This window comes from Halichoerus grypus, chromosome X (genome assembly GCF_964656455.1).
Source record: "Halichoerus grypus chromosome X, mHalGry1.hap1.1, whole genome shotgun sequence".
Classification (NCBI taxonomy): domain Eukaryota; kingdom Metazoa; phylum Chordata; class Mammalia; order Carnivora; family Phocidae; genus Halichoerus; species Halichoerus grypus.
In genome coordinates, this window is record NC_135727.1 from 32,858,862 (window position 1) to 32,881,844 (window position 22,983).

At 37.1% G+C, this 22,983-nt stretch overlaps 1 pseudogene; it reads left to right on the forward strand.

Moving 5' to 3' along the window:
• The first annotated feature begins 20,962 nt into the window (after positions 1–20,962).
• LOC118539869 (keratin, type II cytoskeletal 8 pseudogene) lies at positions 20,963–22,736 on the forward strand (annotated as a pseudogene).
• The last annotated feature ends 247 nt before the right edge of the window (positions 22,737–22,983 follow it).

The window sequence follows — 22,983 nt, forward strand, 5'->3', positions numbered from 1 at the left end:
TGCCTCATTTTTTAAGAAAGATGTATTTATTTATTTCAGAGAGAAAGGGAGAGAGGACGTGAGCAGGGGGAGGGGCAGAGAGAGAGGGAGAGAGAATCCGCAAGCAGACTCCATGCTGAGTGCGGAGTCTGTCCTGGGGATCGATCTCAGGATCCTGAGATCATGACCTGAGCTGAAATTAAGAGTCCAATGCTTAACCAACTGAGCCACCTAGGTGCCCTGTATTGCCTCATTTTTATCCATAAGAAATGATATGCTTTTACTACTTAGAGTTTGATTAATTCATTCCAAAGTCTTTCATCCCTTCCTGTATCAATAAAATATTCATTGAGTCTCTTACTATGTACCAGTCCTCCTCCAGATACTTGTGATAAGTCAGTGAAGAAAAAAAAAAAAAACAATCCTTGCCCTCATTAAGCTCTCCTTCTAGTTAAGAGAACAGGCAAAAATAAACGTAAGTAGTTTTTGTGTTGTTAGATTATTTTATATGGTACGTTAAATGGCTATCAGTGTGCTATGGGGGAAGACAGAGCAGATCGACGAGGGTAGAGGTGTCAAGTGGGGAACGGTTTAACTTTAAACAACATGGAAAGGGTAGGCTTCCTGAAAAATTTAGTGTATGTTATTTCCTGTCCCACAATATCTCCTTATTTTAGTGGATATAATTTGGGTGGGTTTTTTTTTTCCCTTATGTGTCTTTTTGCTTCAGAATATTTTTGTATTTTCTTACAGATTGAAATTTTTATAAGGTTGATTCTCTAGTTCAGTATTTCTAGTAACATTGTACTGTGTCATGTTATTATTTATTTAATTATGCTAATTCTGGAACATTCCTACTTCCCTTTCCATATGAATCCATTGCCTTATTTTATCAACATTCACAGTTTCTCTTATGGATTCCTAGTTTATTTAAACTTTATTGAAAGCAGAAAGCAGATGTTTTCTGCAAGTTACTTCTGCTTACTCTAGTAAACTGTTTTAAAAATGTTCCTCTTTTTTCTTTTTTTTTTCCAGATTAAAAATAGGATGAGAATCTTGGCATCAGATCATTTTCAGATAATAAAAAAAAATACCCCCCAAAGCTGCCCTTTTACATGTTTTCACATATCATTGGTGGCAAATATAAATACCCAGCTGGGATTTAAAAATATTCTGAAGAATATACTCTTGCAAAATATGGATTTCAATAGAACACTTTTTAAAAAAAAGATTTTATTTATTTATTTATTTTAATTTTTTTTTATTCATGTGACAGAGAGAGAGAGAGATAGAGGGAGAGAGAGGGAATATGAGCAGGGGAGAGAGGCAGAGGGAGAGGGAGAAACAGACTCCTCGCCGAGCCAGGAGCCTGATATGGGGCTCGATCCCAGGACCCTGAGATAATGCCCTGAGCTGAAGGCAGATGCTTAACCATTTAAGCCACCCAGGCGCCCCAAGATTTTATTTATTTATTTGACAGAGAGAGAGAGCACAAGCAGGGGGAGTGGCAGGAAGAGGGAGAGGGAGAAGCAGGCTCCCCGCTGAGCAGGGAGCCCCACACGGGACTTGATCCCAGGACCCGAGGATCATGACCTGAGCTGAAGGCAGACGCTTCACCGACTGAGCCACCCAGGCGCCCCAGCACACTTTTTTTTTTTTTTTAAGTCAATGTCAGTGGTACTGGGTTAAAAGCTGCTAACCTAAAACATGAGCAGGATTTTCTTCTCTTTGTGGCTGAAAAATAGTCCATTGTATTATATGCATCATTTTCCTTATCCATTCATCTTTTGAGGGACATTTGGAGTAATTCCCACCTCTTGGCTATTGTGAAGAATGCTGCAGTGAATACGGGAGGGCGACTATCTCTTCAAGATCCTGATTTTATTTCCTTTGGCTTATATACCCAGAAGCGGGGTTGCTGTAGTTCCGTTTCTGATGTTTTGAGGTGCCTTCATGCTATTTCCACACTAGTGGCATTACTTTACTTTTCCACCAACAGCGTACAAAATGTTCCCATTTCTGCACATCCTCACAAACACTTACTTTCTGTTTTTGTTTTCTAATGGCCATCCTAACAGATGTGAAGTGATAGCTCATTGTGGTTTTGATCTGGATATTTCTGATGATGAGTGATGTTGAGCATCCTTTCATATACCTATTGGCCATTTGTATGTTTTCTTTGGAGAAATGACTATTTAAGTTCTTTGCCCATTTTTTTTTTTTAATTGGGTAATTTGTTTTTGGCTTTTTCACTTTGTTGTTTCCTTTGTTCTCTACTTCGACTCCTTAAATCTCATGTTTATCTTTTTTCCTTTCATTTTGCAGAATGCTTTTATAAGCCACATGCTGGTTTTAAGAAATAATTATTTATCTCTTAATTAGGGCAGGTCCATACTAAACTGGTCAGTGACCCAAATTAGCGTAGAAGGAGTCTCTGTAAACTTCCTCACTGTGTCTCAACACTATTAGACTTAATGACTCCAGAGTTTTGCAGGAGGCCTGCATTGATGTATATTTATTTATTTTTAAAAAGATTTTAATTTTTTATTTTTGAGAGAGCGGGGAGAGAGAGCCCGTGCAAGAGCATGGGGGGGAGGCAGAGGGAGAAGCAGACTCCCCATTGAGCAGGGAGCCCAAAGCGGGGCTCGATCCCAGGACCCTGGGATCACGACCTGAGCCGAAGGCAGACACTCAACCAACTGAGCTACCCAGGCGCCTGATCTGTATTTATATCACCAAATCAGTGATACTGAGACCTGAATGAGGAAGAGTTTGGAATTTGGGGGCTGACCTTTTGGGGAAAATTAGTCTCTGCACACTTCCTCTTCACCGTTTGGTGAAGTGATATTCCATGATTAAAAATTTTGCATCTATTTCTCTCCACTCTGTCTAAACTCTACTCCAGTTACAGAATGTGGCTATGTCAGTTCTCTTTCCTAGTGTTGTCATCGATTACTGCAGGTAATTGCTGGAAGCCGGGAGAAGAAACATCCCACCACCCCTAGATTTCCTGTTAGATGTGGCCAGACTTGACCTTGTGGTCCACTTGCTGGTGAGTCCAAGTGGTCTGAATCTACAGTAATGAATTTGTTCGAAGGGCCTGTTCCACATTTGTTCCCAGTCTTACCCTAACCTGCAGCCCACACGTTCCAGTTCAGAAGGTTCTTTTTGCCTTGGATTAGGCAGGGACTTGTCTAATTATCCACCCACTATACTGTATATCTACGAAATCATATTGATTTTTATTACTGTGATCATAAAGGAGTGTGTTAGATAACTGTGTTCTAACCTCCATCTTTCTGGTAAATATTATCATTTAAAAATATAGTATATGCCTTAACCACATGCTTACTGTTCACAGTTACTGTCAAAATATTGACCAACACTAGAAGTACAAGAAAATAAAACAACCCACTGTTTACATTTTTGTGCATCTTTTCCAATTACTTCTCTGAGTCTGGGAAAAATAATGTGTTCTTACCTTTTTTTTTTTCACATAACTGTTCTGTTCCATGAAGGAGATCACAGTGACTGTGTGTGTGTGTGTGTGCACGTGTGCACACGTGTGTGTGCTTAATCAAACTCCATTACATTATACAGACAGTCCCTGCCTTATGATGATTTGACTTACAATATTTCACCTTTACAATGGTGCCAAAGTGATACACATTCCATAGAGACTGTACTTCAAATTTTGAATTTTGATCCTGTGCTGGGCTAGCGATATGATACTCTCTTGTTTTTTTGTTTTTTGTTTTGTTTTTTTTTAAAGATTTATTTATTTATTTATTTGAGAGAGAGAGAATGAGAGAGAGCAAGCACATGAGAGGGGGGAGGGTCAGAGGGAGAAGCAGACTCCCTGCCGAGCAGGGAGCCCGATGCGGGACTCGATCCAGGGACTCCAGGACCATGACCTGAGCCGAAGGCAGTCGCTTAACCAACTGAGCCACCCAGGCGCCCATGATACTCTCTTGTGATGCTGGGCAGTGGCAACTTCCAGTTCGCCACGCCATCACGAGGACCTACAACCAGTACAGCATTCAATAAATTACATAAGATAGTCAACACTTTGTCATAAAATAGGCTTTGTGTTAGATCATTTGGCTTACCTGTGGGCTAGTGTAAGTGTTCTGAGCACATTTAAAGTAGGCGAGGCTAAGCTACGATGCTCAGTAGGTTAGGTGGAGTAAATGCATTTTCCACTTAGGATATTTTTTTAAAGATTTTTTTATTTGTTTGAGAGAGAGACAGAGAGAGCACGAGCTGGGGGAGGGGGGTACGCGGAGGGACAAGCAGACTCCCTGCTGTGGAAGATTAAAATATAAGCAATGATTTTATTCATATATACTATCAAGGATTCCTCGGATTGCAAAATCGCTTTTAAGACAAAAAAAAAAAAATGAGTATTTTGTAAAAAACATTTTGTTACAAACAAAGTCCATGCCTTATAATCAATTTATCCCAATAGCTAGTTTGCTATGCACTAGCAGTTTCTATAACACATTATTGCCTTGAACTTCCTCTTTGTTAAATTGTCCCAAATGAACGAGTAAAACGCTCTTAAGTTTTAATGCAGCAGGTAAACAGAAATCCTCCTGTTACTGTTTTTATGATGGATTTTAAGATTAGAAAAATGAACTTCTGAAAGTGGTCTAGCTTAGTAATGTTGAGCTTATAATTTATGGAGTTCACTTTTGACACCTTAATAGCTACAGTATATCTATCTACCTAATCTTGTTACTGCATTTACTTCAAGGGAAAGCATATTTATGAATACTGAATTGCTGCCCTTTTCTTCAGGAAGGATGCAAGAACCACCAGGCGGATTGTAACTCCCTTTCAAGGACACTTATAGGCATTTTCACACCTATGACAGATGCACATCCTGTGATTCTTAATTTCTAAAAATGAAATCATCTATATGAAATCGCTCCGTGAAATGTTAAAGGTCCTAGATATATTGAAGGTGTGAAGTGGCAATATGATGGCTTTATCAGAATACTGAATTTTTTTTTTTTTTAACTACAGGTTCATTCTCTCTTCTTATTGTTTCTGGGCATAAAAAAGTTATTCTCAAGGCTTGAGGGATTACCTGGGCGTCTATTCTAATTGGATATAGATAATTCTGTTTTCAGCTCACAATAATTTTCTCCAAATCATATTCAATGTGTTTATTTATTAACACTTTGGAAATGTCACCCTCAGTTTTACTGATATTCTCAAGAGGTTTTTGGTGGTGTTTCTAGTAGTTGAATTTTCTATTTTTTTTTTTTTACTTCCCTCATGCTCCCCCACCCCCACCCCGTTTGGTTCTTCTCCTGGCTTATTTACTTCAATACTCTACTCAATTATTTTCTCTATTTTTTTTTGTTTTTAAATATATACACTTAATATTGTACATTTACCTGTAAGTACCACTTCAGTCTTGATATGTGGAACTTTCATTGTTTTGAAGTGAGTTTTAAACTCACTAAACATGTTTTTCCCCTATAGTTAGACTCTGTATTTCTCATTTAATGCAATGTTTTCAGACTACAATTTGCATGATACCGACTCTTTGAAATTTCCTGAAAATTCACTTAAACCCAGCACACTGTGTTTTTTCTTTTTTAACCGACTGAGCCACCCAGGCGTCCCTGTTTTTTTCTTTTTAAAAAACAACATTCAATGTGTACTGGGAAAGATAATATGTGTTGTGTTATATTTTAGATCAAGTTTATTTCCACTACTGCTCAAAATCTTTATGTTTACTTACATTTTGTTTGATCTATCTTTTTTATACAAATGACTTAAATATATTCAACTATAATTATGAATTTGTCAACTTTTATGTCCAGGTTTATCAACACACACATACATACACACACATGCAATGATATTGGATGCATATGAGTTCATACTAATATATCCTTTTGGTTGATTTTATTTTTTTATTATCATACTGTAAACCTCTATCACTATGAATCGTTTTTCAAATTTTATATATTTTAAGTGTTAACATTTTTGTGCCATTTTTTTGGCTAGTATTTACCTAGTATAACCTATATACCTAGTATAACTTTTTTTTAACTATTCTTAATTTTAACCTTCCTGTGACAGTTTATTTTAGTATGTCTCTTTATGGCAACAGTTTTCTGGCTTTAAAAAAATAAATCAATTAATCTCTGTTTCCAATAGGTAGGTTTAATCCTTTTGCATTTATTTTCAATATGGATATATTTCAAATTGGATATATATTTTTAAAGATTTATTTATTTCAGGAGAGAGATAGAATGTGCAAACAGGGAGAGGGACAGAGAGAGAGGGAGAAGGAGAATCCTGAAGCAGACTCCCCACTGAGCACGGAGCCTGATGTGGGGCTCGATCCCAGGAACCTGAGATCATGACCTGAGTCAAAATCCAGAGTTGGCAGCTTAACTGACTGAGTCACCCAGGCACCCCCTATTTTGAATTGTATTTTAACATTTCAATCTATCATTCCTTTATTCTTTTTACATTCTCCATTCCTTACCTTAGCTTAGATTGATATTGTTCTATATGAACTCCTTCCCTTTCATTTGCTAATATGGAAACAATGAGTTGTATTTATTATTATCTGTTTGTCAATTATAATATACACTATGTGCTACTCCTTTGTCCCATCCCCTTCGACCCAAAAGTAGCCTGTACTCTCAATGCTATTTTTATGTGTTTCGTTGTATGTATATATATGCTTAAACTTGTATTGTTTTATACATTTAGTTTTTTTATTTTTATTTATTTATTTATTTGAGAGATACAGAGAGAGGGAGAGCACAGAGGGAGAGGGAGAGGGAGAAGCAGACTCCCCGCTGAGCAGGGAGCCTGATGTGGGGCAGGATCCCAGGACCCTGAGATCATGACCTGAGCCAAAGGCAGGTGCTCAACCGACTGAGCCACCCAGGCGCCTCTGTATATTTTAAAAGGTATAACACCATATAAAATTTTGCTTTGTCATTCAACATTATGTTACTAAGAGTCATCCATTTTGTTGCATGTATCTCTAGAATATTATTATATAAATATCCATTCTTCAGTCACTAAGCATTTGGATATTTCATTTTTTGTTTGACTTTTTTTTATTACATGCAACAGTGCTGTTACGAATATTCTTGTAAATGTCTCTGGCACACGTGTGCAAGAGTTCTCATGTTATTGCTGATTTATAAAGTATGTAAATATTCATCTTTTTGAAAAAAATTTTAATTAATTTATTTTTGAGAGAGAGAGAGAGAGCACCAACAGGGGGAGTGGCAGGCAGAGGGAGAAGCAGGCTCCCCACCGAGCAGGGAGCCCGATGCAGGACTCGATCCCAGGACCCTGGGATCATGACCTGAGCTGAAGGCAGATGCTTAACTAACTGAGCCACCTGGGCGCCCAATATTCATCTTTATAAAAATACCGGAGTGGTTTTCTAAATAGCTGTACCAATTTATACTCTCAACAGCAATATATAAGAAAACCTGTGGATTCCACACTGTCTCTCTTGCTGTTCTCTTGGCATTCTCTTTGTCTTTGGTTGATTAGTAGCTGTTGGGTCAGCCCTCAGTTCTTCTTCAGGAGGAATCATTCTATTCATAGGTATAATTTGGGGCGTTCTGTGGAGGAGGTGAGTTCAGTCTTCCTATATTGTCATCTTGAACCAGCCTCTACATGCATGTATTTAAACATGTTTGGTAAAGCTACTTGAAGATCTCTCCTACCTTTAATGAATAGATAGGGTGCCACCTCCTCAAACCCTGGCTTTATGATGAGAAACTGACATTGATCCCATTTCATATGGAACACCTTTGTCTTTAATACACTTGAGTAGCCAAACTCCTGGCCCACAATACATGCTCCAGAGAACAGCAAATTTAACTTCCTTTCATTTTTGTTATATTTCTGGTTCTTAGCTATGTCTTCTTGTCTTTCTCTTTTTATATTGCACCTATCATTGCTAAGTATTTAAAGCACAATTGGTATGCTAGATAATAAAGTTATTGACTGATTTTGACCAAACTTAGCTAATGATTTTTATGACGACCTAGAAACTAGATTATGAGATCTTAAAAAGCAGAAATTTTGTATTTAAATTATATAATCTTGGGGCGCCTGGGTGGCTCAGTCATTAAGCATCTGTCTTCGGCTCAGGTCATGATCCCAGGGTCCTGGGATCGAGCCCCGCATCGGGCTCCCTGCTCAGCGGGAAGCCTGCTTCTCCCTCTCCCACTCCCCCTGCCTATGTTCCCTCTCTCTCTGTGTCTCTCTGTCAAATAAATAAATAAAATCTTTTTTTAAAAAAATAAATTCATACAATCTTCACATGAATATATCATAATATATGCCTTGGCATATAGTAAATCCTCAAAAAATGTTTGTCAAATAAATGAGACAAGTGACTGTATGATCATTCATTGCCATAGAAAGCCTGGAAAACATGAATGGAAAAATACATGTGTGCAATAGCACATGTCCCCTCCCTAATTTTTGCTTTACTGAGATGTTTAAAATTTTCATTTTTAGTGATGGGATGGTTAAGAAATGAACAGCATCTGTAATTATCTGTTACTGTCATCACAGCATCACCATGTTGTTACTAGGAATTTGGGGTTTTATCTTATGCTTGAGCAAAATATGCATCCAAATAACCTCAGTATATTTGTAAAACAATATTAAATTAAGCTGCTTCTATGATTACTTAAAACTGGTTATCACTCTATCACAAAACACCTATTTAAACAAATCATTTTTATGAGGATTTAGTTATCATAAGGTAAAACAAAACTCAATTGTCACTGAAATTTTAAAAATGCAATAATAATCTGTTTGCCTTATTCCTTTGCATAATCCAGCACTATAGAGGACCAGAATAGTGTTTGTACAATGTTTTCTACATTATCCATTTAGCAAACCAGCGATTCCTATTTTTGGAATTCCCAATAGCATTTGCAGAGTTAAGAGAGCTGGTCTTTCTAAAAATTTTTCAAGTTCAGTGTCTAGAGCCTTTCTAATAAGCTACTAATTAATGTATCTCTCTGACTGTTCTCCTTCCCTACACTCTTCTATTTTATTTGAAATGACCAACAATGTTTTAATGGGCTTTTGTAATAAACAAAATGTCACCATTAATATTGCACCTCTGGATACTTTTCAAAGCTTCTGGAGAAATTTAACATTAGCCAGAATGGGTGTATGAAAGGCAATATATAAAAAATGTTGGCATTAATTTATTTCAGATCCATATGCTTAAGTCATACTAAATTAATTTTATTCAAAGTAGCATAGTAATCAGGGTACTTGTCCCATTTTATTGTGGCATACTTAATAACCCTGCAAAATGTACTCTGTGAAGAACTAAGCTTAAAGAAATATATCACATTTACCAGGCAGCAACTGACATGCTTCCAAGATGCTCAAATTCTATTTTGATATACAAATAAGCAACTTTATGGTTGATTCCATCAATATTAAATTAATTCAGTGTCCCTATCGTCTTCAATTCTTAATTAATTCAATTAATTAAATTCAATGTTCCTGCCTTCTTTTCTAAGTAAGTTATTGAGCATTAAATTTCTTCAGGTCAAGCATATAATAATTGGCTTAACTTCGTGCTTGGGAAGAGTGGTTAGATCATCATACCCTAACCTAAATCTTTGAGATCATTTGGAGTTTTGAGTGGATATTGAGCTAAGTTCCAAAAGTGTGGATGGCACATAAGACAGCAAATTCCATGAGGAGAAGGGGTTGGGTAGGAACTCTTTCTGGAGATTTCCCTACTTGCTGAAAATCTCAAAAAGCTTATAAAAGAAGGCAGAGTCATTGCCACCAACTTGAAGAATCACTCAGTATGGAAAATAACAAAATAATTTTTACCACATACAAATACTATTGTAAGTACAAGTATGTATTATTTAATCTCTCAATAATTGAAATGGGTTATTATCTCTATTTTATGGGTAAAGTAAGGAGGAAAAGACATAAGTAGTAAGCACTTGATAGTACTGATAGGTATTGACCATTTGGTTGGTGGCCCTTGAGCTAAAGCTGTGAAGTAATCAGGGCCTAGTCATGGATTTAATCCCTCTGTGGCACATTTTGCCTTTGCTTCATCCTATTTCTGTGTCACTGGTTGCACTGCAAACAATCCCTTCACCAGGGAGACTAGTAAGAACAGTGTGGTTTGATCATTGAAATCTATCTTGCAGGAATACATAAGTTCAGTATCATAAAACTATAAATAATAAATATATAATATAAGTTATATTCACAAGAGCCTGAATTTTATTCTTACAAAGTTAATGAGTTTTATCTGTATTTACCACACCTACCAATCAGATATAGCCACTAATCAATCAAATAACTCTTAAGTCAAAGGAAAAATGTGTTGCTTGCCTAAATATGGGTGGAAAATGGTGGTATCTCTAATTTTTGTTTTGAGTCTAGTTGACACACAATGTTACATTAGTTTCAGGTGTACAACATAGTGATTTGACAAGTTTATACATTATGCTATGTTCACCACAAGTGTAACTCCCATCTGTCACCACACAATGCTATTACAATATCATTGACTCTTCCTTATCCTGTTGCTTTTATTCCCTTGACTTATTCATTCCATAAATGGAAGCCTGCATCTCCCACTCCCCGTCACCCATTTTGCCCAACCTCTCTGGCAACCATCAGTTTGTTCTCTGTATTTATAGGTCTGAGTCTCTTTTTTATGTATTCATTTTTTATGTATTCATTTCACTTATGAGTGAAATTGGGTTACACTTATGAGTGAAATCATATGGTATTTGTCTTTCTCAGTCTGACTTATTTCATTTAGCATCATACCCTGTAGGTCCTTGTTGTCTCAAATGGCACAATGTCATCCTTTTTTATGGCTGCATTGGATATATATATATATATATATATATATATATATATGTATATATCATCAGACAAATAGATAATATAACACACACACACACATATATATATATATATCTCCACATATTCCTTATCTATTTGTCTGTTGATGGACACTTAGATTGTTTCCATATCTTGGCTATTGTAACTCATGTAGCAATAGATATAGGGAGGCATATATTGTTTTGAATTAGTGTTTTCATTTTCTTTGGGTAGATACAATGGTGGTATCTCTTGAGCCTAGAAGTTTGTAACTCGACAAACATTTATTGACTCTCATTTATGAAACTGACCATATAAGAAGCACTGGGGACACACAACAAACAAGAAATAATTTTTACATTTGAAGAAGTCATAATCCAGTGTGGGAAACACACATGTAAACAATTCATTACAACACAAAGGGATAATGTGATAATAAATATATGCGTATCATATTGACATCATATTGACACAATATAGATAATAATTCATTGAGAGGGGGATAGTAAGAAAAGAAAGAAAGAAAGACTGCATAAGGAAAGTGATATATGAGCATGACTTTGAGAGATGAGTAAACATTTACCATTAAGATAAGAATGGAAAAAGAGAGTAAGAAACCATCATTGTTCAAATGTACCAACAGCATGTTGCCTGTCTTCGGCTTTTTATAGATAAATTATTTACTTCTAGTTTTAAGTATTGGGTTACACTGCTTCAGAAGTAGTATAAATAAAACCATTGTGCATTAATAGAGACAAAGCAATCCAATTTGATGTGTTTTGAAGGGATTATCTTGTGCCTGGCACTGTGGTAGGGATTATGAAGAATGATATGCAATACTAAATTCTAAATAGGTCAGAAATGTCTCTTATTGGTAGCTACCCAAGGTAATATATAGATTTAATGTATTCCCTATCTAAATTCTAATGGTATTTTTCACAGATACAGAACAAACAATCCTAAAATTTGTATCAAACCATAAAAGACTCTAAATAGCTAAAGCAATCTGGAAAAAGAAGAACAAAGCTGAAGGCATCAAGTCCCTGATTTCAAACTACATTATAAAGCTATAGTAATTAAAATAGTATAGTATTGGCATAAAAGCAAACACATAGGTCAATGGAACAGAATAGAGAGCCCAGAAATAAACCCACACATATGTGGTTGATAAATTTATAGCAGAAGCCAAGACTATACAATGGGGAAAAGACAGTTTCTTCAATAAATGGTGTTGGGAAAATTAGACAGTCACATTGAAAAGATTGAAACTGGATCACTATCTTATACCATGCACAAAAATCAACTCAAAATGGATTAAAGACCTAAATTTAAGATCTAAAACCATAAAACTCCTAGAAGAAAAGATAGGTGGGAAGCTCCTTGACTTAGGTCTTGGTGATGATCTTTTAAAAATCTGACACCAAAAACAAAAGCCACAGAAGCAAAAATAAACAAGTGGGACTACATCAAACTACAAAGCTTCTATACAGCAAAAGAAACCATCAACAAAATGGAAAGGCAACATACTGAATGGGAGAAAATAATTGCAAATCACATATCTGATAAGGGTCTAATAGTCCAAATATATAAAGAATTCATACAACTCAATGGCAAAAAACGAACACCCAAACAATCCAATTAAAAGATGGGCAGAAGATCTGAATAAACATTTTTTTTCCAAAGGAGACATGCAGAGGGCCAAGAGGTACATGAAAAAATGCTCAACATTATTAATCATCAGGGAACTGCAAATCAAAACCATAATGAGATACCATCTCACACTTGTTAGAATGGCTATTATAAAAGACAAGAAATAACAAGTGTTGGCAAGTATGTGGAGAAAAGAGAACCCTTGTGCACTGTTGTTGAGAATGTAAAATGGTGCAACCACCATGGAAAACAATATGGAATGTTTTTAAAAAATGAAAAATACAACTATCATATGACCCCAGAATTATACTTCTGGGTATTTATTTAAAAATAATAAAAACACTAATTTGAAAAGATATATGTACCCCCATGTTAAATTGCAGTGTTATTTACAACAGCCAAGAAAAGTAAACAACCTAAGTGTCCATTGATAGATAAATGTATAAAGAACGTGGACTATTATTCAACCATTAAAAAGACTGAAATCTTGACATTTGTGACAACATGGATGTTCCTTAAGGGCATTATGCTAAGTGAAATAATTCAGACAGAAAAAGACAAAAATCCCATATACCTTTCTTATTTATGGAATCTTAAAAAAAACAGACTGGTGGTTGCAAGGAAGTGGGAGAAATGGGTGAACTGTTTTTTGTTTGTTTTTTAGTTTAAATAAATTGAATAAAAATTTTTTAAAAAGAAGTAGGTCAGAAATGTTTCTTACTGGCAGCTTTCAGCACTTTGTTAGTATAGTATTTCATCGTCACTGTCACTGCATTGCTCATAATAGTATATTTTATAGGTTGTGCTGAATTTGGATGACAAGAATTATATTTATGGTATCTGGTTTAATAGACAATCATATATAGTTACATATTATGCATCACTCGTATCTGGCACACCCTTCCCATGACAGTCTTTATGCCACCAATAGAAGTGTCAACTTTCACAGCATAATACCCTTTGCCAATAATTCTGGAACTATTGGCTAAATGGAAATGCAGAGTCATGGCTCAATTTTGATGCAAGGGCTCTTTTATAAAGATGTAATTGTGGGGAGAGTTGCATTGGAATAGAAACAATAAATGCCGTATCCTTTAACTTTGTTTTAAAAAAACAATTCAAGAGGCGCCTGGGTGGCTCAGTCATTAAGCGTCTGCCTTCGGCTCAGGTCATGATCCCGGGGTCCTGGGATCGAGTCCCGCATCAGGCTCCCTGCTCAGTGGGGAGCCTGCTTCTCCCTCCCCCACTTTCCCTGCTTGTGTTCCCTCTCTCACTGTCTCTCTCTGTCAAATAAATAAATAAAATCTTAAAAAAATAAAAATAAACAATAAACAATACAAGTGAATAAATTTAAATATTTTATTGGCTCTATTCAATGATTCATGACAATCAGGCAACATCCCATCTAGCAGATAGAAAGGAGCTCCAAGGATCTGCACAAAATGAAAGCTTTTATAAGCAGCAGGAATGGGGAAAGGAAGTTATACTAGCAAAAAGCAGGTTGGTTGTAGCAAGTTCACTTTCCTTTAGGGGATGGCAGTTTTATCAGGCAGATTACCTCACCAGTATTGACCAGGTAATTCCTGATTGACTGGTTTAAGATTCTATTTCTGGGAGAGCCCAAACTGTAATTACATTAAGTATTAAGCCTTGGTTTGGTGACATGTGGCTTAGCACAAGTGACTCCATTTTGGGCCTGTCTCGTTTTTAACAATTTCCTACATTCTAAATCAATGGAGGCATAAGATAAAGACATACTGGAGAGCATGCATTAGATTGTCTACTGACAATTGACTTTCTATTATTGCATCCCAGAAGGATCACAGGCACTGCTTAAACACTTCCAGACCACCTCTAACAGATGTCGAGATTGGACCACTTACTCTTCTATATGGCTGAGAGCAGAGCAGCGTGTCCTTACTTTGTAGTCAGACGGATCTTCCAAAGAGACATGCTGGAGCCAAAACCATCCAGTTCTCTCTCTTATACTCACTAACCAAGTAAATCACTCCTCCTCCTCCTATAGAGAGGGCAGAAGTATCATGGTAATTAATGTCCCTCCACATAGAAACCTGAAGTCCAGTAAAAGGAGGGCCTCTAAACAGGAATGAACAGAAAAAAATGCACATATATGACAAAAATAAAACTATAGATATTAGATCAATGCCAAAAAGCCTCACAAAACTCCTATATTCATTGAGGGTGGATTATGTCCATAAACTTAGATATTGAAGGGAAAAAGCCAGAGTTTTTCTGCCCTGGAAACTAGAGTTGCTGTGCTATCTCTTACTAGATCAATTCTATTCCTAGTAGGCACTGTTTAATTAATAACTTAATCATTGTGGCTTTCGCCATGTAACAGTAACTTTTCTCCCACTGTGTTGCCAGCTCTCTTCTTCAACTTGACCCTGTTCTGGTTTTTTTTTTTTTTTCCTTTAAGTGATACTTTTCTGAGTGCTTATTATATATAAGAAGCCAAACTGCTTCATATTTCATTCAAAGAAACATCAATCAGGAATCTAAATATAAATAAAAAGCCATTAAACATTTTACATAGCCTTTTGATGAATTGTCAAAGGGAGGTTTTATTCACAAAATACCATCCAAACAGCAGCTGCTCCCTGGTCTCCTCCTGAACTCCACTGAGTATCTGGGGAGCCTCTTTGGCTTTACTGTTTTGTTTTGCTTTGTCTTCTCATTCATTATCACAAACTTTAACTTGTTAGTTAAAGGGAATTCATTGTCCTTAGAAATTAGATGAAGAGAAAGGATGATTATTTTCCCCAGTCACAATGATAATACTGCAAGGAAAGGATTATTATTATTTTGCTGGTGGTTGGTTAAATCAATTTTCCAAGGCCATAGAACCAGTAAAAGTAGCAGAACTTAGATTTGAAGTCAGTTCCTTTTTTTTTCCTCCAGAAAATGAAACAAACCAAAAAGGATTTGGAATAAAGTTCCACTGACCTCAAAAGGGTGAAAAGATTAGAAAAGAATTGTATGCACTCAAAATATACCTTGCAGATAGAGCAAAAATTTAGCATTATGAACTATCAAACTCTTGTGGGAATTTCTTTTTTTTTTATTAACATAGTGTATTATTTGTTTCAGGGGTACAGGTCTGTGATTCATCAGTCTTACACAATTCACAGCATTCACCATAGCACATATCCTCCCCAATGTCTATCACCCAGCCACCCCATCCCTCCCACCTTCCTCCCCTCCAGCAACCCTCAGTTTGTTTCCTGAGATTAAGAGTCTCTTATGGCTTGTCTCCCCCTCTGATTTCATCTTGTTTCATTTTCCCTCCCTTCCCCTATGATCCTCTGTCTTGTTTCTCAAATTTCTCATATCAGTGAGATCATATGATAATTGTCTTTCTCCGATTGACTTATTTTGTTTAGCATAATACCCTCTAGTTCCATCCATGTCATTGCAATTGGCAAGATTTCATTTTTTTGATGGCTGCATAATATTCTATTGTATATATATATACCACATCTTCTTTATCCATTCATCTGTTGATGGACATCTAGGCTCTTTCAATAGTTTGGCTATTGTGGACATTGCTGCTATAAACATTGGGGTGCACGTGCCCCTTCGGATCACTACATTTGTATCTTTGGGGTAAATACCCAGTATTGCAATTGCTGGGTTGTAGGGTAGCTCTATTTTCAACTTTTTGAGGAACCTCCATACTGTTTTTCAGAGTGGCTGCACCAGCTTGCATTCCCACCAACAGTGTAGGAGCATTCTCTTGGGGAATTTCTAACATCTAAGGATTTTTTTTTCCCCTTTTGGTGGTACTGTTTTGAAGAGGTGGACTTTGTGGAATTTATTTTGTGGTGGTGGGAAGAAGCTCTCTGTTCAGGCCAGATGCTTATCTATGTTAATTTTCTATAGGTAATAGACTTTATTTTTTGAACAGTTTTAGATTTACAGAAAAATTGACTAGATCATTCAGAGAGTTCCCACATACTACACACATTTCCCTCTATTATTAACATCTTATGTTAGTATGGTTATTTGCCAATATTAATTAACAAATATTGATATATTATTAATTTAAGTCCATATTTTATTCAGATTTCTTCATTTTTTAATTAGAGTTATTTTACTATTCCACGATCTTACTAATGTTCCATATATAGTATTTCCATGATTTCCATAATTAGTATTATCAGTTATAATACTGATATTCCATGGATTTTACTAATCCATAATTCCATCCAGGCTACCACATTACATTTAGCTGTCTTATCTCCTAAGGCTCTTCATGGCTGTGACAGTTTCTCAGACTTTCCTTGTTTTTGATGATCTTGGGAATTTGGAGGGGTACTGGTTAGGAATATTGCAGGAATCCCCCCTACTGGAATTTGTCTGATGTTTTTCTCATTGGGGTTATGAGTTTTAGGCAGGAAGAACACAAGGCAAAGTGCCATTCTCATCACATCATATCAAGAGTACAGACCATCAACATGATGTATCACTCTTGTTAACCTTGACCACCTGGCTGAGGTAGAGTTGGTCAGTTGTCTCCACTGCGAAGATGCCTTTCATCTCCATACTATGCTCTTTGGAAGGAAATCACAAGGTGTAGTTCACACTTAAGGAGTTGGGTTTTTTTTCCCCATCTCTTTGAAGGCAGAGTATCTACATAAATTATTAGAATTCCTTTGCATGGGAGATTTGTCTATTCTCTCCCTAATATGTTTTTTACCCATTATTTAATAGAGTTGCTTGTATTCTTATTATTGAGTTTTGAGTGTTTGTATATTTTAGATACAAACCCTTTATCAGATATGCATTTTGCAAATATTTTCTCCCAGGCTGTGGCTTGACTTCTCATTCTCTTAACAGTTTACTTTACAGAGCATGTGTTTTCAATTTTGATAAAATCTAATTGATCAATTGTTTCTTTGATGGCTCATCTTTTGAGTATTCTATCTAAAAACTCAGCACCAAACCCAAGGTCATATAGATTTTCTCTTATGTTTTCTCCTAGAAATATCAGAGGTTTTGCTTTTCTCATGTAGGCCTGTGATCCATTTTAAGTTCATGTTTATGTAAGATATAAAATATATATCTAGGTTCTTTTTTTGGCATATGGGTGTCTAATTGTTCTAGCACAATTTATTGAAAAGACTACCTTTGTCCATTGAATTGCCTATCCACTTTTGTCAAAGATCAGCTAACTATATTTGTATGGGTCTATTCTAGGCTGTTTATACACTGATCTATGTATTTATTCTTTCATCCAACATTATGGTGTCTTGATTAATGTAACCTTAGTGTAAGTCGTGTAGTCACATAATGTGAGTCTTCCAACTCCGTTCTTCTTCATATTATATTGGCTTTTCTACATTCTTTGTCTTACCATTTAAGTTTGTCAATAATTAAAAAATATCTCGCTGAGGTTTTAAATCAGATTGTGTTGAATCTACAGATCAACTTGGGGAGAATTTACATTTTAACAATATTGAGTCTTCCAATTCATTTTCCAATTCCTCTCTCCATTTATTAGATCTTCGTTTTTTTATATCAGTGTTTTGTGGCTTTCTGCATATAGTTCCTGTATATATTTTGTTATATATATACCTGAGTATTTCATTTTGGGGAGGTGCTATTAACAACCATACTGTTTTGTTAAATTTAAATTTCTATTTGTTAATTTATGGCATATAAAAAGCAACTGACTTTAGCATATTAACCTTGCATCCTGCAACTTTGTTATACTCAGTAGTTCCAGAAATTTTTTGTTCTTCTTTGGGGGGATTTTTTACATAAACAGTGATGTTATCTATGAATAAAGATAGTTTTATTTCTTCCTTTCCAAGCTGTATACCTTTCATGTTTTTATTTGTCTTATTGCACTAGCTAAGACTTTCATTATGATGTTGAATAGATGTGTTGAGAAAAGACATATTGCCTTAGTCCCAACCTCAGGGGAAAAGTGTCCAGTTTTTTCTGATTAACCATGATATTACCTGTAGGCTTTTTGTAGATGTTCTTATCAAATTGAGAAATTTCCCCTCTACTCCTAGTTTGCTGAGAGTTATTACCATGAATGGGTAGTGGATTTTGTCAAATGCTTTTTCTGCATCAATTAATATGATCATATGATTTTTCTTCTTTACTCTGTTGATGTGGTAGATTATATTAAGGGATTAATTTTTAAATGTTGAAACAGCTTCACAGACCATTTAGTCACGGTGTATAATTTTTTAATACATTCATTGTTGGATTCACTTTGCTAACATTTTCTTAAGGATTTTTACATTTATGTTAATTATAGATATCGGTCTGTCGCTTTTCTTTCTTGTAATCTCTTTATCTGATTTTGACATTAGAGTAATGCTGGCCTCATAGAATGAGTTAGAAAATGTTCATTATGCTACTATTTTTTGTAAGACATTGTGAAGAATTAACGTCATTTCTTCCTTAAAAGTTTGCTAGAATTTACTGGTGACATCATCTGGGATAGGTAATTTCTTTTTTGGAAGGTTATTAGGTTATTAATTATTGATTCTTTTTTTGTTTTCTATTTTAGATAGATAAATTTCTTGTTATCTATTTTTCCTTGTGTGAGTTTTGGTAGTTTGTGTCTATAAGGAATTGGTTCATTTCATCTAAATTATCAAATTGTGACCATCTTTTTTTTTCCTAAGTATTCTTTCGTTATCCTTTTTAATGTACATGAGGCCAAAAATGATAACCCCTCTTTTATTTCTTATATCAGAAGTCTGTGTCTTGTTTTGTTCCTGATTAGCCTGGCTAGAAGTTTATTGATTTTATTTATCTTTTCAAAAAAACAACATTTGGTTTCTTTGAATTTCTTTATCATTTTCCTGTTTCCAATTTTATTGATTTCTGTTGTAATGTTTTTTACTATTTATTTTCTTCCACTTGCTTAAGGCTTCAATTGCTTTTTCACCTCTAGTTTCTTAAGGTATATGCTTAGGTTTTAGATTTTTTTGGTAATATGTGCACTTAATGCTATAAATCTCCCCCTAAGCACTACTTTTGTTGCATCCCACAAATTTATATAGATTTTTTTCAGTTCAAGTATTTTTATTTTGTTCAAATATTATAAATTTCCTTTGAGACTTCTTTGACCCATTTGTTGTTTAAAAGTATATGGTTTAATATTCAAATACTTGAGTATCCAACTATGTTTCCATTATTGATTTCTAGTTTAATTTCATTGTGGTATGAGATCGTACTTTTTATAATTTATTTTCTTTTTAAAAAATATTTATTTATTTGAGAGAAAGAGAGAGCACGAGCAGGAGGGGCAGAGGGAGAGAGAAACTCAAGCAGACTCCACACTGAGCCGGGAGCCCAGCACGGGGCTCGATCTCATGACCCTGAGATTACGACCTGAGCTGAAACCAAGAGTTGGATACTTAAATGACTGTGCCACCCGGGCGCCCCTATAATCTATTTTCTTTTAAGTTTATTAAGTGTATTTTATGGCATAGATGTGGTCTGTCTTCTGAATGTTCTATGTGAACTTGAAAAGAATGTATATTTTGCTGTTGTTGGAGTATTCCATAAATTGGATTTATATCAATTTGATTGATGGTGCTATTCAGGTGAACTATATACTTCTTGGTTTTTCAGCCTGCTTGATCTATTAATAACTGATAGAAGGTATTAAAATCTCCAACTATAATGATGGTTTTCCCTATTTGTCCTTTTGGTACTATCAGTTTACTTTGCATATTTTGATGCACACACACTTAGGATTCTTAGGTCTTTTTGGAGAACTGACCCCTTTATCATTATGTAGTGTCCTTCTTTACCCTTAGTATTTTTTCTTGTTTCTGAAGTCTTTGTCTTTATTAATTAGCCACTCTTGCTTTCTTTTGATTGGTGTTAGCATAATATATCTTTCTCCATCCCTTTATGTTCTATCTATATGTCTTTATATTTGAAATGCATTTCTTGTGGGAAACAGATAGTTGAGTGATTTTTTTTTTATTCACTCTGACAATCTTATCTTTCATTGGTGTGTTAGGATCACAAATATTTAAAGTAGCTATTGATATATTTGAATTAATATTATCTATGTCTGTAACTGGTTTCTATTTATTACCAGAGACTTATTTTTCAACATTTTCTGGTTTTAACTGAGCACTTTATATTATTACATTTTATATCCTCTCTTAGTGTGTCGGTTATAATTCTCTGCCAATATTTTAGTGATTGCAATATACAATTTAAACTAACCCTAAGTCTACTTTAAAATGCATGATGCCATTTCTTATGTAGTGCAGATATTTTATAACAAAGTGTTCCCTATTCCTACCTCCTGGCTCATATGATATTGCTGCCATTCATTTCATTTATTCATAGGCTATAATCACCCAGTAAATGGTGACTATTATTATTTTAAGCAAACAGTTATCTTTTAGAAAACCAAGAGTATGGGTCCCACCTAGAAGCAGCTTCTCGGCTCCTTCTGGAACCTCTGTCAGGTTTAGCCTACTCGCCTCCACTCCAGCCTCCACTCCGGCCTCCACCATGTCCATCAGGGTGACCCAGAAGTCCTACAAGATGGCCACCTCCGGCCTCCGGGCCTTCAGCAGCCGCTCCTACATGAGCGGGCCTGGCTCCCGCATCAGCTCCTCTGCCTTCTCCTGGGTGGGCAGCAGCAGCAGCAGCTTCCGGGGTGGCCTGAGCAGCAGCATGAGTGTGGTCGGGGGCTACGGTGGTGGCCCTGGGGGCGTGGGGGGCATCACGGCTGTCTCAGTGAACCAGAGCCTGCTGAGCCCCCTTAAGCTGGAGGTGGACCCCAACATCCAAGCTGTGCGCACCCAAGAGAAGGAGCAGATCAAGACCCTCAACAACAAATTTGCCTCCTTCATTGACAAGGTGAGGCACCTGGAGCAGCAGAACAAAATTCTGGAGACCAAGTGGAGCCTCCTACAGCAGCAGAAAACCGCTAGGAGCAACATAGACAACATGTTCGAGAGCTACATCAGCAACCTCCGGCGGCAGCTGGACACCCTGGGCCAGGAGAAGCTGAAGCTGGAGGTGGAGCTTGGCAACATGCAGGGGCTGGTGGAGGACTTCAAGAATAAATATGAGGAGGAGCTCAAAGAGCGTGCAGACATGGAGGATGAATTTGTCCTCATCAAGAAGGATGTGAACAAGGTAGAGCTGGAGTCCCGCCTGGAAGGGCTGACCGACGAGATCAGCTTCTTAAGGCAGCTGTATGAAGAGGAGATCCGTGAGCTGCAGTCCCAGATCTCGGACACGTCCGTGGTGCTGTCCATGGACAACAGCCGCTCCCTGGACCTGGACAGCATCATCACCGAGGTCAAGGCCCAGTACGAGGACATCGCCAACCGCAGCCGGGCTGAGGCCGAGACCATGTACCAGATCAAGTACGAGGAGCTGCAGACACTGGCTGGGAAGCACGGGGATGACCTCCGTCGCACGAAGACGGAGATTTCTGAGATGAACCGGAGCATCAGCCGACTCCAGGCTGAGATCGAGGCCCTCAAAAACCAGAGGGCTGCGCTGGAGGCGGCGATTGCTGATGCTGAGCAGCGCGGGGAGCTGGCCATTAAGGACGTCAATGCCAAGGTGGCTGAGCTGGAGGCCGCCCTGCAGCGAGCCAAGCAGAACATGGCCCGGTGGCTGCACGAGTACCAGGCGCTCATGAACATCAAGCTGGCCCTGGACATCGAGATTGCCACCTACCGCAAGCTGCTGGACCGCGAGGAGAGCCGGCTGGAGTCTGGGATGCAGAACGTGAGTATCCATACTAAGACCACGAGTGGCTACTCAGGTGGCCTGAGCTCGGCCTGTGGAGGCCTCACAAGCCCCGGCCTCAACTATGGCCTGAGCTCCTTCCAGTCCAGCTTTGGCCCTGCTGGTTCCTTCAGCCGCAGCGGCTCTTCCAAGGCTGCGGTCGTGAAGAAGATCGAGACCTGTGACGGGAAGCTGGTGTCCGAGTCGTCTGATGTCCTAACCAAGTGAACAACCATGGTGGTCCCTCCCAGCCTCCCTACTCTTGTGGCTGCCATAGAGCCTTTGTGGGGAAAGGAGCTGTGCCGGGGAGTGTCGGGAACGGGAGAGCCACCTAAGACTCAGCCCCAGTCCTCAGCCTATCCTTGGGGGGAGTCTTCTGCCCTGGGTACCCCCTCTTGTCCATGCCCCCAACTAGAAGCCGATTCAAGTGTCTTTTCCCAAATAAAGCCTCAGCCGACTCTCCCCCCCCAAAAAAAAGAAAGAAAAAAGAAAACCAAGAGTATGGAAAGGAATAAATTTTATTTTGCCTCTATTTATTCCTTATCTGATGCTCTTCCTTTGTTTTATGTAGATCTTCCTTTCTTTCAGGTAGACCTAAAATATTTACTTTCTCCCTGAAGATTTCCTTTAAACATTTCTTGGAGGACCAGTCTACTGGAGATAAATTCTGTTGTTGTTTTTGTTTTTGTTTTTTTAAGG